Source organism: Ambystoma mexicanum, chromosome 1p, assembly GCF_040938575.1.
Source record: "Ambystoma mexicanum isolate Mex_15411 chromosome 1p, UKY_AmexF1_1, whole genome shotgun sequence".
NCBI lineage: Eukaryota > Metazoa > Chordata > Amphibia > Caudata > Ambystomatidae > Ambystoma > Ambystoma mexicanum.
In genome coordinates, this window is record NC_090921.1 from 157,774,235 (window position 1) to 157,787,326 (window position 13,092).

Below are 13,092 nucleotides of genomic sequence, written 5' to 3' on the forward strand. Positions count from 1 at the left end.
ACTTCGTCGGTGGAGACAGCTGTGGACCTGCAGTCTAGGCGAGGTGCAGGGTGCCTGAAATGGCACAGGTGCAGCAGCTCCAGGGGAGATCAGAGAGGGAGGGTAGATCATGGCATGAGCGTGAGCATCGTATTGTGCTCATCTCTGGAGATCCTCATGTTGGTGCGCTAGCTGCGTGGTGGCCGGCATCAGGGAGGGGCTCCTGCCCGCTCCGAGGGTCCTCCTGTAGTGGCAGGACAGGGGCAAAACAGGCGCTTTTCATGCGGCGCTTCTCAGGAAGGTGCTGGCTTCCACCTGCCAGCAGATGTACGTTGCTGAAATAAGGTTGCTTGTTGCTAGGCAACCGATCAACAACAGCACGTAGCAGCCATTTTAGGCGGCGTGCAATCGTCGGGACTTTGTCGGTGGAGACAGCTGTGGGCCTGCAGTCTAGGCGAGGTGCAGGGTGCCTGAAATGGCACAGGTGCAGCAGCTCCAGGGGAGATCAGAGAGGGAGGGTAGATTGTGGCATGAGCGTGAGCATCGTATTGTGCTCACCTCTGGAGATCCTCATGTTGGTGCGCTAGCTGCATGGTGGCCGGCATCAGGGAGGGGCTCCTGCCCGCTCCGAGGGTCCTCCTGTAGTGCCTTAACGGTGAAAACCGCAATGGTAATGCTGATATTAGGCAATTATTGGATCATCTTGTGACTGCACAATCCACGAATACTAAGCCTAGTAAACCACATGGATCTGATCTCTCTCTCCATGTGCAGAGCCTACCGACAGAAAGTTCAGAATCAAACTGTGGTATAAGAATCCCATTGGCAACTAATTCTCAAGATCGTAAACCTACCACAAAACAGCAATCTCGGATATATAATGAAAAGTTCGCATTGCACTCTCTTTATATCAGTTGCAGTCCTATGCCATTTCCAAAATATATGAACAGAAGTATTATGGCAATTTTCTCCAAAATACCAGCATTGGAAGATATTACCTCTGGCGACATTGAGCAAGTGGAGTTCACCAATGAAAGAGATTTGGCTATGGCTCGTGTTTGGAGGAAATCTTGTGTAGTCTTGAACACAATTTTGCTGGCCAAACCCCAACTTTTTGACATGGGCTTTGAATTATCGGTTGCTAGTTCATCTGAGGCTACTATTCGACGGCCCACTCCAAACCGAGGGGAGCCCATGATAGACCTCACCATTCTCATGTCTCATAATGCCCAATCTGGACAAACTTTGACTCAGTTCAGTTGCAAATACACCAATAAAGTAATGTAACTATATGTGAAACATGAGCCAAAAAGAGTGTCCTTTGCCAGCTGGAATACACAAGGTTTCAACCATTTAATTAACAACAGACAAATCGGTCTTGAAAACTTTGATGTGATTGTTTTCCAAGAAACGTGGTTATCTATTGTTCCCTCCTGGAACAATTATGACATCCATTTACTTCCAGCTAAACAAGCTGAAAAGGGCAGATCCATGTCAGGACTTGTTACTGCCACAAAAATGAGTGCTGATATTGAATCGGAACCATGGACATGCCCAAATGCATATATGCAGTTACTAAATTGACTATACAGACTCGCATGCATGCACTTTTGAACATCTACTGGAACCCGGTGGGAATTTCTGATACCCGTTTCTTTCAAGATGAACCAAGGATATGATTTCTTTAACTCCTGATATATTGTATACCATTATAATAAGGGACCTAAATTTGCATCTTTTTGATGCAAGTTCAACCAAGGCCAAAAAAACACTGATCTTGTGGAAAGATTGCACTAAAGTACGGAATTTGGTCCGTCTAAATTGTCCCTATCTTAATCATATGCTGCCTAAAAAAACATGGCAGAGAGACACCACTAGCGCAACAATTGATTATATTTATGTGGATTCAAACTTATTCTCACTAGTCTCACAATTTTGCATTGTACCTACTGTGAAAAGTGGCCATCAAATGCTTGAATGCGAATGGATAGCGAGTGGACAAAGAAAACATAACCTACGTGATCAATTAATTGGATCAACAGCCATAGTCTAAATAGAATAAGATGGTTGAAGAAGTCTCCGTTGCACTTTAGTGACCTTGTGTCAATTGAATATCAAGAATTGCTAGATGATGCGCCAGCCAAAGATGTGGCTTACTATGAACAAATGCAACTCTTTCGTACTGAGAGTTGCTTTGTCAAAAAAAATCACAAAAGAAATCATACAACACTACACATCTATAATCAAGACATAAAGGAAAGAAAAAAACACTATTTCAACAGCACAAAAGACAGACAATCCTTACCTCTGAAGCTTAGAGTTTCTACTTTATGAACATTCAAAACTAGGTACAGAAATTGGCTGCAAGCACATCAATCTTGGTTATACCAAAATTATGGGGAATGCATGTTAAGACTGATACAAACTAAAAACATTGGCCAAATATGGACTGCGTTGAATCAAACAACAAATGTATCACAATTGGCAACCCAAATTAATGGGGTTACTGAAAATAATTGGATTTCCTATTTCTCACAACAATATGCTCCACCAAAAAGTGCTCAGAGTATAGTGCCTGGTCTGGTAGTCCACCATTTTCATCTTGAATTTGATAGAGAAGATATTCTCTTCTATATAAATAAAGCAAGTCGCCTGAGGGCTCCTGGACCTGATGGGCTTTCCAATCACACTTTAAAACAACATCCAGAGATCTGGGGCACGATTTGATATAACATGTTTTCTGGCATTATTCATAAGCAAAAGATTCCAAAATCATGGCGGTACTCTATCATCCTTGCAATATACAAAAAGGGTGATCGACAGGATTCGGCCAGTTATAGGCCGATCGCCTTGTTAGATGCCTTGTTAAATTCCCCGGGCAAGATCTTCAGTCAAATTATGCTTAGAGATCTTACTGCCTGGTCGTCGCTAGCAAATAAAAGAGATCTCTTTCAAACCGTGTTCGTCTCTGGTATGGGCACTTCAATAAACATCATTGTATTAAACATGCTCAAATCTCTTTACGTCACACGGAAGTAGCCATTATACATGGAATTTGTGTACTTCCAGGTGGTGTTTGATTCCATAGATTGGCAACTGCTTTTAGAGAAACTAAAGCATTATGATTGTCCCGTCTCACTCCGAAAGTTGATTGAGTTATTGCATACGAACACCACTATGCAAGTAAGACTCACTGTTGAAGATCTTCTATCATCATCATTTAACACCAAGCGAGGGTTCAAGCAGGGTTCTACCCTATTCAATGTATTTATATTGGATATGGGTGGTCAATTCTTGGAAACAACTGCAGATGCACCCAAGCTGGGCTCTCAGTCCATTGCATGGCTACTCTATGCGGATGATCTTGTGCTGTTCTCACAAACTCCAAAAGGTTTACAGAATCTGTTGGACAAACTAGATAATTACGCCCTAATTAACAATCTTATGATTAACCTTGAAAAAACACACATACTGGAAAGTGGGAAAGTCATCAAACGCAAATCAATTTCACTTGGAAATTGCAGGATTGCAAACTTCTAGTGGTTCCCTAATATAAATATTTTGGAATATCCATTAACAATCAGCCAATTGATAAAACATATTTACTTAGTCTAGATTTGAAACTATCGAATCTTACATCGCAAAGCCAAAATTCTGCTTTACAAATATGGCAAATTCACCTGTAATCACATTATGACATTTTACCAGCAAAAAGCAGTTGCCATTATCACCTATTGTGCAGAAACAAAGGCCCTACGAAAACAACAATTTTGGGATAAATTGGAGGCCCACTTTTGGAAGAAAGTATTAAACCTGCCCAAATGTACCACGACTGCTATATTACGGTTTGAACTGGGAATACTATCATTGTATGTGCAGGTCTTACGGAAAATGTGCTGTTTGCTAAGTAAATACCTACTAGGAAATAATACCAACAATATTTTAAGTGTTCTCGCTATTTACTCTCATCATTACATGAGTTCCTGAAAAAATACCGAGATTACATACTAAATGGCCTGGTTGATGCTAGTGTATCTATTAAGCTCTTAATTACAAATCCAGTAAGAGCTAAACTCAAATTGTATCAACATGACTGGATTTGTACGAGGGATAAGTGTAATACTCATGCACATTTTTATCCTTTCTCGTTTGAACACAAGAAATTTCACAGTATGGCGGATTACCTAACCAAGAGTCCCTCCTACTATGTCAGAAATCAATATTTGAGGTTTAGATTAAACCTCTGGCCGACGAATGACATATTGGCAAGGAGAGGTATTATTGGCAAGGATATGAATTTCTGTCGTATTTGTAATAACAGAAATGCGAGAGAACCCTGCAACACATTGTTGTCGATTATCCTGCCTTACTGTCGAAATGTAAGTTCTTTTTTAAGTCATTACTTAATTCATATTGTCCATTAACTGCGTCTGAGATTTGGCAGAAGATTTTTAACTCTCTGAGAATAGCGGCTCTATTAGGAATTATCATATTTTATAACATTTCAAAATATATGGTATGATATTATTTTAGCAATAGCACTGAGCCCAAACCTGTTGTCTTTTAGTGTAAATGGCTTTTCATTGTGATTGATAACTTATTTGTAGAGTTTTCTCTTTTTGTCTTCTTCATTTATTTAGCTGTTTTAAAACTATTCAATTATGATGAAACATTTTATATTTGTTAACCTAGCAGTAAATGAAATATATGAAATGTTGTAACATAGGTTTTAATTGTATATGAAATGTTTGATAATGTTATAAAAAGTATTTTTTTTTAAAGGTTGAAATATGTTCAGCCAAACAAAATAAAAATAAATAAAAATCGTCAATCCTTTCCGTGATCAGACAGAGTCATTGATATGTCCATGTGTGATGATAAAGGGGATGCAAGGGGCACAGGGTGTAAAGGGGGCACCCATGTGGCTTTGAGCATTGGGTGGGAAAGGATCAAATGATCCTCGGGAATGACAAGGACAGGCACATGTAACGTGGTGAAACTACACACACCGCGCCAGGCTGTAGGCAACTGCCTGTAGGCGTACGGTCCTTGAGTCCAAAAAATTTCCAGAAGGGCAGCTGTACTTTCAGGCAAGTCAGGGAAGCGAAGCATGCCGCTGCAGTTTCCATTTGTTATGTTATTTTTCATTTGTATAGCGTCTTATGTATCATTGGTATGATCTCAAAGCCCTCGGGAAACGTAGTTCAAGGAGAGAGAGAGAGAAAAAACACACACACACACACACACACACACACACACACACACACACACACACACACACACACACACACACACACACACACACACACACACACACACACACACACACACACACACACACACACACACACACACACACACACACACACACACACACACACACACACACACACACACACACACACACACACACACACACACACACACACACACACACACACACACACACACACACACACACACACACACACACACACACACACACACACACACACACACACACACACACACACACACACACACACACACACACACACACACACACACACACACACACACACACACACACACACACACACACACACACACACACACACACACACACACACACACACACACACACACACACACACACACACACACACACACACACACACACACACCCCCCCCCCCCCCCCCCCCCCAGGTATGTGTGCAGCTGGTGTGGTTGTTGCAGGATAGCTGCTTCTTAGCGGTAGGTGTGGTGCTGAGGAGATCAGTTGAATGTGTTCAGTCCAGTCTGTTGGGTGGACATCCAGACTGAGTTCTGGCTGCATTAGGCCTGAGGACACACCTTAGCTAGCTGGTATGTGCTAGCTAGCTGTCTTTTATTAGGATGATGGGTAGTTTGATGGGTCATGTTAGTATAAGAACAGCTTTACCGAATGTGTCAGTGACGCTAATTAGGACACATTTAATGATGTTGGGGATACCATCCTAATCTGACTCTAATACAGCAACGCTATTGGGGCATATTCAAAGTTTAACTTTAGCACAGTGACGTTATTGGGGATACGCAATGCTGTTGGGAATATAGCACAGTGATGCCATTAGGGCACGCTTTCTAAGTTCAGTTATGGATTTGTGATGCTATTAGGCACATTTTCTAGGTTCAACTTTAGCACAGAGACGTTATTAGGGCACGCTTTCAAAGTTAAATTATAAACATAGCAACGCCCTTAGGCACACTTTCTAAGTTCAACTTTAAACAGTGATGCTATTAGGGCACACTTTCCAAGTTCAACTTTATACCAGTGATGCCAATGGGGTACGCTTTGTAGATTCAACATTAACACAGAGACACTACTAGGCACATTTTCTAAGTTCAACTTTAGTACAGTGACGCTATTAGGGCACACTTTCAAGATTCAACTCTAACACAGTGACACTTTTAGGCACTCTTCCAATTACAACTATAGCACCCGGTTTGTTTACTTCATTCTGTTTCCATTCATTTAATTCTTCCGTTCTATCCACTTCTTTCGCTCCATCCACCTCTTCCGCTCCTCCATCCACTTCATCCCCTCCATCTACTTCATCCGCTCCATCAGTTCCAGGCGCTCCATCCGTTCCAGGCGCTCCATCCGTTCCAGGCACTTCATCCGTTCCAGGCGCTTCATCCGTTCCATCCACCTCATCCGCTCTATCCGCTCTATCCGCTCTATCTGCTCTATCCGCTCTATCCGTTATATCCGCTCTATCCGGCCCATCCTCTCCATCCGCTCCATCCACTCCATCCGCTGCATCCATATCATTTGCTCCACCCATGTCATTCACTCCATCCACTTCCTTTCTATATACCTATTTTGTCCCATCAATTTTATTCACTTCATCCACTCCATCCGTTCCATCCGTTTCACCCGCTTCATCCGTTCAACTACAGATGTAGGGCTCAATTCATGGAAAAGTGCGCATTTAGCACACAAAAGGCCAGGCGCTGAGAACGGAACTGCGCAAGCCTACACGCAGAATGAAAAATGCACGCTCCACGTATTCATGAAATTGTCTGCGCAAAGTAACTGTATACGCAAGTTGTGGCCTAAAAGCCCCTGACACGCCCCCACACAAAGCCAGAACAGCTACCTTTACATCCGCCCCCGGGCACGAATACAAGCACACTTCAAACAGTGTGTGAGGTTACCCGCAAGCAGGCCTGCAGGGTCCCCTGTAACTGTTACCGGCAACCCAACAACATGCATACGATTTATCGTAATTCAGGTAAAACTCAGAAAATCTGCATCCAAACCCTGGTAAACTGCTCCTGCACTGCATGCGCTCACCCCCAAGTCAGATCGGAACCACAGCAGCGTACATGCACCCCTAAATCCGACACCCGATCTTACTCCTGCGCAATGAGTCCAATGCGCAAGTTTCTGTGCGCCTGCCTTCGGGTGATATAATGGTTTATTTATATAGTGCCTATACACAATGTGTTTTAAAACGCTTCAAGGCAAGGGAGGGAACAAGGGAAAATATGACGACATTCTTACAGGCCATGAACAGTAAGGATGTGAAATTAACTATCGTACTCGGCCTGATGACATTTCAGTGTAAGTGCTAAGACATAGATAAGGAAGGGAGGGTGGGGGAGGGGGAAGGAAATGGAAACAGACAGGTGACTACCGTACTAGGCCTGACGAAAATAAAAAGATGAGGGAGAGGGGTGCAGAAAGGGAGGGGAGGAACAAAACAAGCGACTATCGCACTAGGCCTGACAACGTTTCAGATAGTGCTGGAGGGAGGGGGGAACAGTAAGGGGATGGGGGAGCGACAGACGAGGTTGCTATCATTCTAGGTCCAGGGACAATTCTGATAGAGTAAGTGCATAGAAGAAAGTAAGGGGAGGAGATCGGAAAAGGGTGGGTGCAAGTTCCCGGTATGGAGACCCTCGGAGGGCCTTGCCACAAAAGCTTGGCTTAGAGGTTGACTTTCAATAGATTGCAGCGAAACCCTGACCCAGAATCAGGTCGTCTACGAATGATTTAGCACCAGGTTCCCGCGAACATGCGGTGCACTACGGGCGAGAGAGGTGGCCCCCTTCTTTCCACACTCAAATCCCGAGGCGAGCGGGTCTATGCACCGGCCCAGAGGCCGGCTATCCTAGGTCAACTGAGGCTCCACAGCGCTGTGGTATCGTTACGGTTTAGGGGGGGATTCTAACTTAGAGGCGTTCAGTCATAATCCCACAGATGGTAGCTTCGCCCCATTGTTCCTCAGCCAAGCACATACACCTGCGGTTCCTGTCGTACTGAGCAGGATTACTATTGCAAAAACTCAACATCAGTAGGTTAAAACTAACCTGTCTTACGACGGTCTAATCCCAGCTCATGTTCCCTATTAGTGGGTGAACAATCCAACGCTTGGTGAATTCTGCTTCACAATGATAGGAGGAGCCGACATCGAAGGATCAAAAAGCAACGTCGCTATGAATGCTTGGCCACCACAAGCCAGTTATCCCTGTGGTAACTTTTCTGACACCTCCTGCTTGAAACCCAAAAAGTCAGAAGGATGGGTGGCAGATAGTAGGAGGGCTTTGTATGGTAATGTCTCCACCGGGAGGTTGCATGCTCGGATCCACAAATACGTAACGTCCCATGCAATAGTGGGCGTGCGATGGACTTCCCTCGTAACTCCCACTTTTTGCCTTGTTCTTCCTCATTTTCCGTGTTCCACCCCCAACCCTGACCTCTGCGTGGTGTCTTGCGCAAGGCACTCAGCCTCTTGAAGTGACGCATCGAGCCTGCACGAAGTCCACGCAAAATACCAAAAAAAGTGCTGCGCAGACGATTCCATGAATCGACTAACAGGGTTTTGCATGCAGGTTGGCATGCAAAGTCCCGATTTTTCGTGCAAATAATTCCATGAATCGGGCCCGAAACTTTCATTTATTATCGCACAATATTGCCGACGCACAAAGAAGATTGCCTTTCTATCATGGCACATATGCAAAAACATAACCCACATAAGTTTGTCAATGAATAAATGTGGACCATATAACTCCGATTAGGAGTAGATGCTTCAGGGGTGCCGATTGCCCGTTGCATTGCTGGCAACAGACACGTTCTGCAGTGTATTCTGATAACCATTTGAATTTGACACAGCAGAGGTGGAAGAGGGAAATCCTTGAGCATCGGAGGGTAAAACAGCGACGCAAATACAAGAGCTGGAACTGCGGCCGCCTCATCCACAGAGAAAAGAAGCCGACCTACATGAACACAAGACAGGCGGCTAAATCTGCATTAGACCACCAAAGCAGAGACTATGGGCACGATTCATTGAATATTGTGCACAGTTCAAAGTGACTCCGCACTGCCGACACAAACCCCGATCCATGGAACTGTGCAAAGTGTATTTTTGCACGGCAAGGTCAGTGCATAGTTAATTTTGAAAGGCACTTTGAACCGTAGGTAGGTTAAGTAGGTTGGAGTTGAGAGGAGGGCGGTCCCCTGCGCTAATAGCAAGAGTTAGTTGGTGGCAATAATAAGACCTGCGTCCTGGCACATGGTTTGTCGGGGAACCACAACTCCAATGTTCCCAGAGGGTAAGTTATTGGAAGGTATGATAAACCCTGCCCCGCGGCTGCGCTGGCGGCAGGCCCCCATTTTGTGGCAATAAGCACTGTACCATCTGCCTTAAAGCACAGAGAGTGCCAGGGAGAGTGAGGTGGTGGGGAAGTGCAATCAGGGCAGCACGACTCTGGGTACTTGCAAGGAGGCCGGGGGCTGAACTATATATATATATATATATATATATCTATATCTATCGGGCTCACGTTTGAGAGGGGCAGGGAGGCCATTCCAAAGGGAGGCAGCTGGAAAGGAGAGATCTACCCCCCACTCTGCATGTAGAAGCGTCTGACCCTCAGAGAGTTGCAGGTAGCTGAGTGAAGGGCTCGAGAAGGAATGTATTTTGGAAAAGAAAGTTGGATGTAGTGCGGGCCACGTCCCCGAAAGCCTTGTGGAGGATGCAGAGGGTCTTGAACTTGATCCTTGCAGCCACTGGAAGCCAGTGGAGAGCTCTCGGGGCTGGAGAGATATGGTCTTGCGCTTGAGGCCAATGACAAGTCTCGCAGTCCTGTTCTGGATTAGTTGCAAAGGGCGGATAGTAGAGGAAGGTAAATTGAGAAAGAGGCTGGTGCAGTAGTCCAGCCTTGAGAGAACCAGGGCTCTGGAGACAGTGACCGTCGGGGGAAAGTGAGAAAAGGAAGAATACCTCGGAGGAGGTGCAGCTGGTAGTGGGCCTTCTTGGCAAGCTCTGTGATGTGAGGAGAGAAGGAGAGAGTGGAGTCGAAGATGACACCAAGGTTGTTAGCCTCACAGGAAGGCAAAGGAAGTGGGCCCAAGGAGGTCGGCCAGAGTGAGAGATGGAAAGTGGGAGCAGGGGCCACAATAAGAAGGATCTCAGTTTTACTGCCATTAAGGCAGAGATCATTGGAGGCACACCATTCCTGAATCGCAGATAGACAGTCAGGAATGAGCGAGAGGAAGAGGCTGAGTGGAGTCTGAAAGAGAACTCAGTGTCATTCGCATAACACTGAAAGTTAGAGCAAAAAGTACAGATCAGCTGGGCCAAAGGGGCCAAGTAGAGCCAGGGTGAGAGGATAGAACTGCAAGGAATACCACATGTGGAGCAAGAGGTGGTGGAGAGAAAGGGCCCAAGTTGGACCTGGGAGGGTTGATCCAGGAGGAAGGTCAACCTCTGCAGGACCTGATCCGTGATGGCCAGGTTCTTATGGAGTGGCTTGATCAGGAGGGCGTGATTGACCATGTCGAAGGTAGAGGAAAGATCAAGGAGGATTAGAACAGATTGAAGGCTGGAGCCGAGACTAGTGAGCAGATCTTCATAGGTGTTTAAGAGAGCAGTTTAAGGGCCTCTGGCCGTTCTGAAGCTAGACTGATGGTCATGGAGATAGCCAACAGATTCAGTGTGGAGAGTAAGCTTGGAGATGCCCAGCCTTTCCAAGAGTTTGCCGAGGAAAGGAGTAATAGAGATCAGGTGATAGTTTGCCGGACAGGTAGGATCGGCAAAAGGCTTTTTAAGAAGGGGGGGCACAAGGGAGTGCTTCAAGAGAGAGGGGAAGGATACAGTGGTGAAAGAGTGATTGCAGAAATTGACCAACGCTGGGGTGAGGGTGTCAATGTAGTCATTGATGGTTCTGGAGGACAAGGGAAGCACATGTTTGGACGACACTTTGAATTGGACTTGTCTAGAAATATCCTCAGGTGTTGTTGGAGAAAAGAAGGAGAAAGGAGGTGGAGAGGAAGAGGCAGCCAGAGGGGATCTGACAGAGGTAGAGGGAGAGGAAGAGGAAAGTGAAAACAGGATGTCCTGAGTTTAAGTGGAGAGTGAGAAGTCTGAGGTGTACAGACGGCCTGTATCATAAAGCCAAAGTTTTCTTCTTCTCGTAAAAATTTAAATTCCTATTTTTTTATCTTCACCCCCCTTTTCCACTGGAATGAACTGCAAATCCTTGGGGCATACTTAACTTTGAGCCTGCTCCTGTCCCGGTGGATGGGTATCGGTATCCCTTCGTACATCGCTAATGTGTACCCAGCTGTTGTTGCCCTTCACCTTTACAGGAGTCGGAATTGCAAAAAACACACAGTGCGGCCCATGGAAATACAGCTCATTCCAGCATCGCACAAAGGTTCAGCTATAAATCCAGTCTCCAGGGAGCAATAGTTGCATGTGCAGATTGTTGGATTCTTTGCTGCTTCCTCCTGTAGGCTGTTGGTGAGAAGACACAACCTGTGAAGCTATAATTTTGACACATTTGGTTATAGATGTAATTTACTCCCTAAACTCCTCACTCAGGACCTCTGCGGTCTTATGTGCATCTGATGCTGTGCGTTCAGGTCAGAGTGGTGTGTGTAATCTATGCTTGTCATGATCTCGTGAGGGTGAAGGCGGTGCTCTTTCCCTGGCTGATTCCTCAAATAAAACAACACCAAAGGAAGACAATACAACCATGGTTTACTTAAATCCCTGCACACCTTAGCCACCCAGACCATAAGAACCCCCTTTAACCATTCCACGATCCTGTTGGCCTGCAGGTGGTACACTGAACACAACCTGTGCATGAATCCCAAGATCGAAAAGTGATTTCTGAGAACATGGCATTAAAAAAGTGGGTTCCTTTGTTGACTTCAAGCCCTTACAAATTCCCCACTGTGGAAATACCTCCCTCACCAGACAATTTTCAGCAGACATAGCATCAGGGTATACGCGCTCTGAAACACTTGTGTACGAGCGCAATACAAATAAAATATCATATCATATATCATAAGCAGGGACCAACCTCTAGTCAGCGGGAGAAGGGCCAAACTAGGACTATAAGGTACTGATCATTGTTAAATCACACAAGCAGATCAACAAAGTCTTTATGGAGTTCCCAAAGTGTCCCATAGCGCCTCAGCAAAACTCCCCTTACTGACCTCATGCATTGCGAGGATTGAATTCCCTACAAACTATACAGTTTCCTACAAAACTACTTACCTGTTCCTGGAGGCTAGTATAAACCATTCCACCTGAAGCTCAGCTGCAATTGATAATTGAAAAGGGTGCGACGGGTAATGTAGATGCTCTAGAGCCACAAGAAGCAGTTCTACAGACATTACTACCTTCCCTGTCAGCTCTTGTCCCCACTGTAAATCCGTGGCGAGAGGACACATCCTCTTTCTGCCCAAAGCCCCTGTTCCTCTTTAGGTGATGTTCCTTGCATTTCTAGTATTTGAAGCAACAGGACTACAGTATAGGGAGCTGGCAACTGTACCTGCTGGGACACAGTTTCAATGTTTTGGGAAATCTGTAAATGAAACAAATGCAGCTTCTTTTGCCGCCCTGTCTGTGGCATAATTTCCAAGTGCTATTGAGTTAGTACGATTAGTGTGCTCAGCACATTTTACGATGCCTACCTCTGGACAGGGTTAACACCTTGATTAGTCTGGATAGCAACGCAGCATGCTGGACAGGTGTCCTGTCAGATCCCCTAAACTCTCTTCTCTGCCACCATGACAAGCCTGAATGCACAGTGCAGGGTACATATGCCGAGCCAGAATAAATAGTGACCACCTT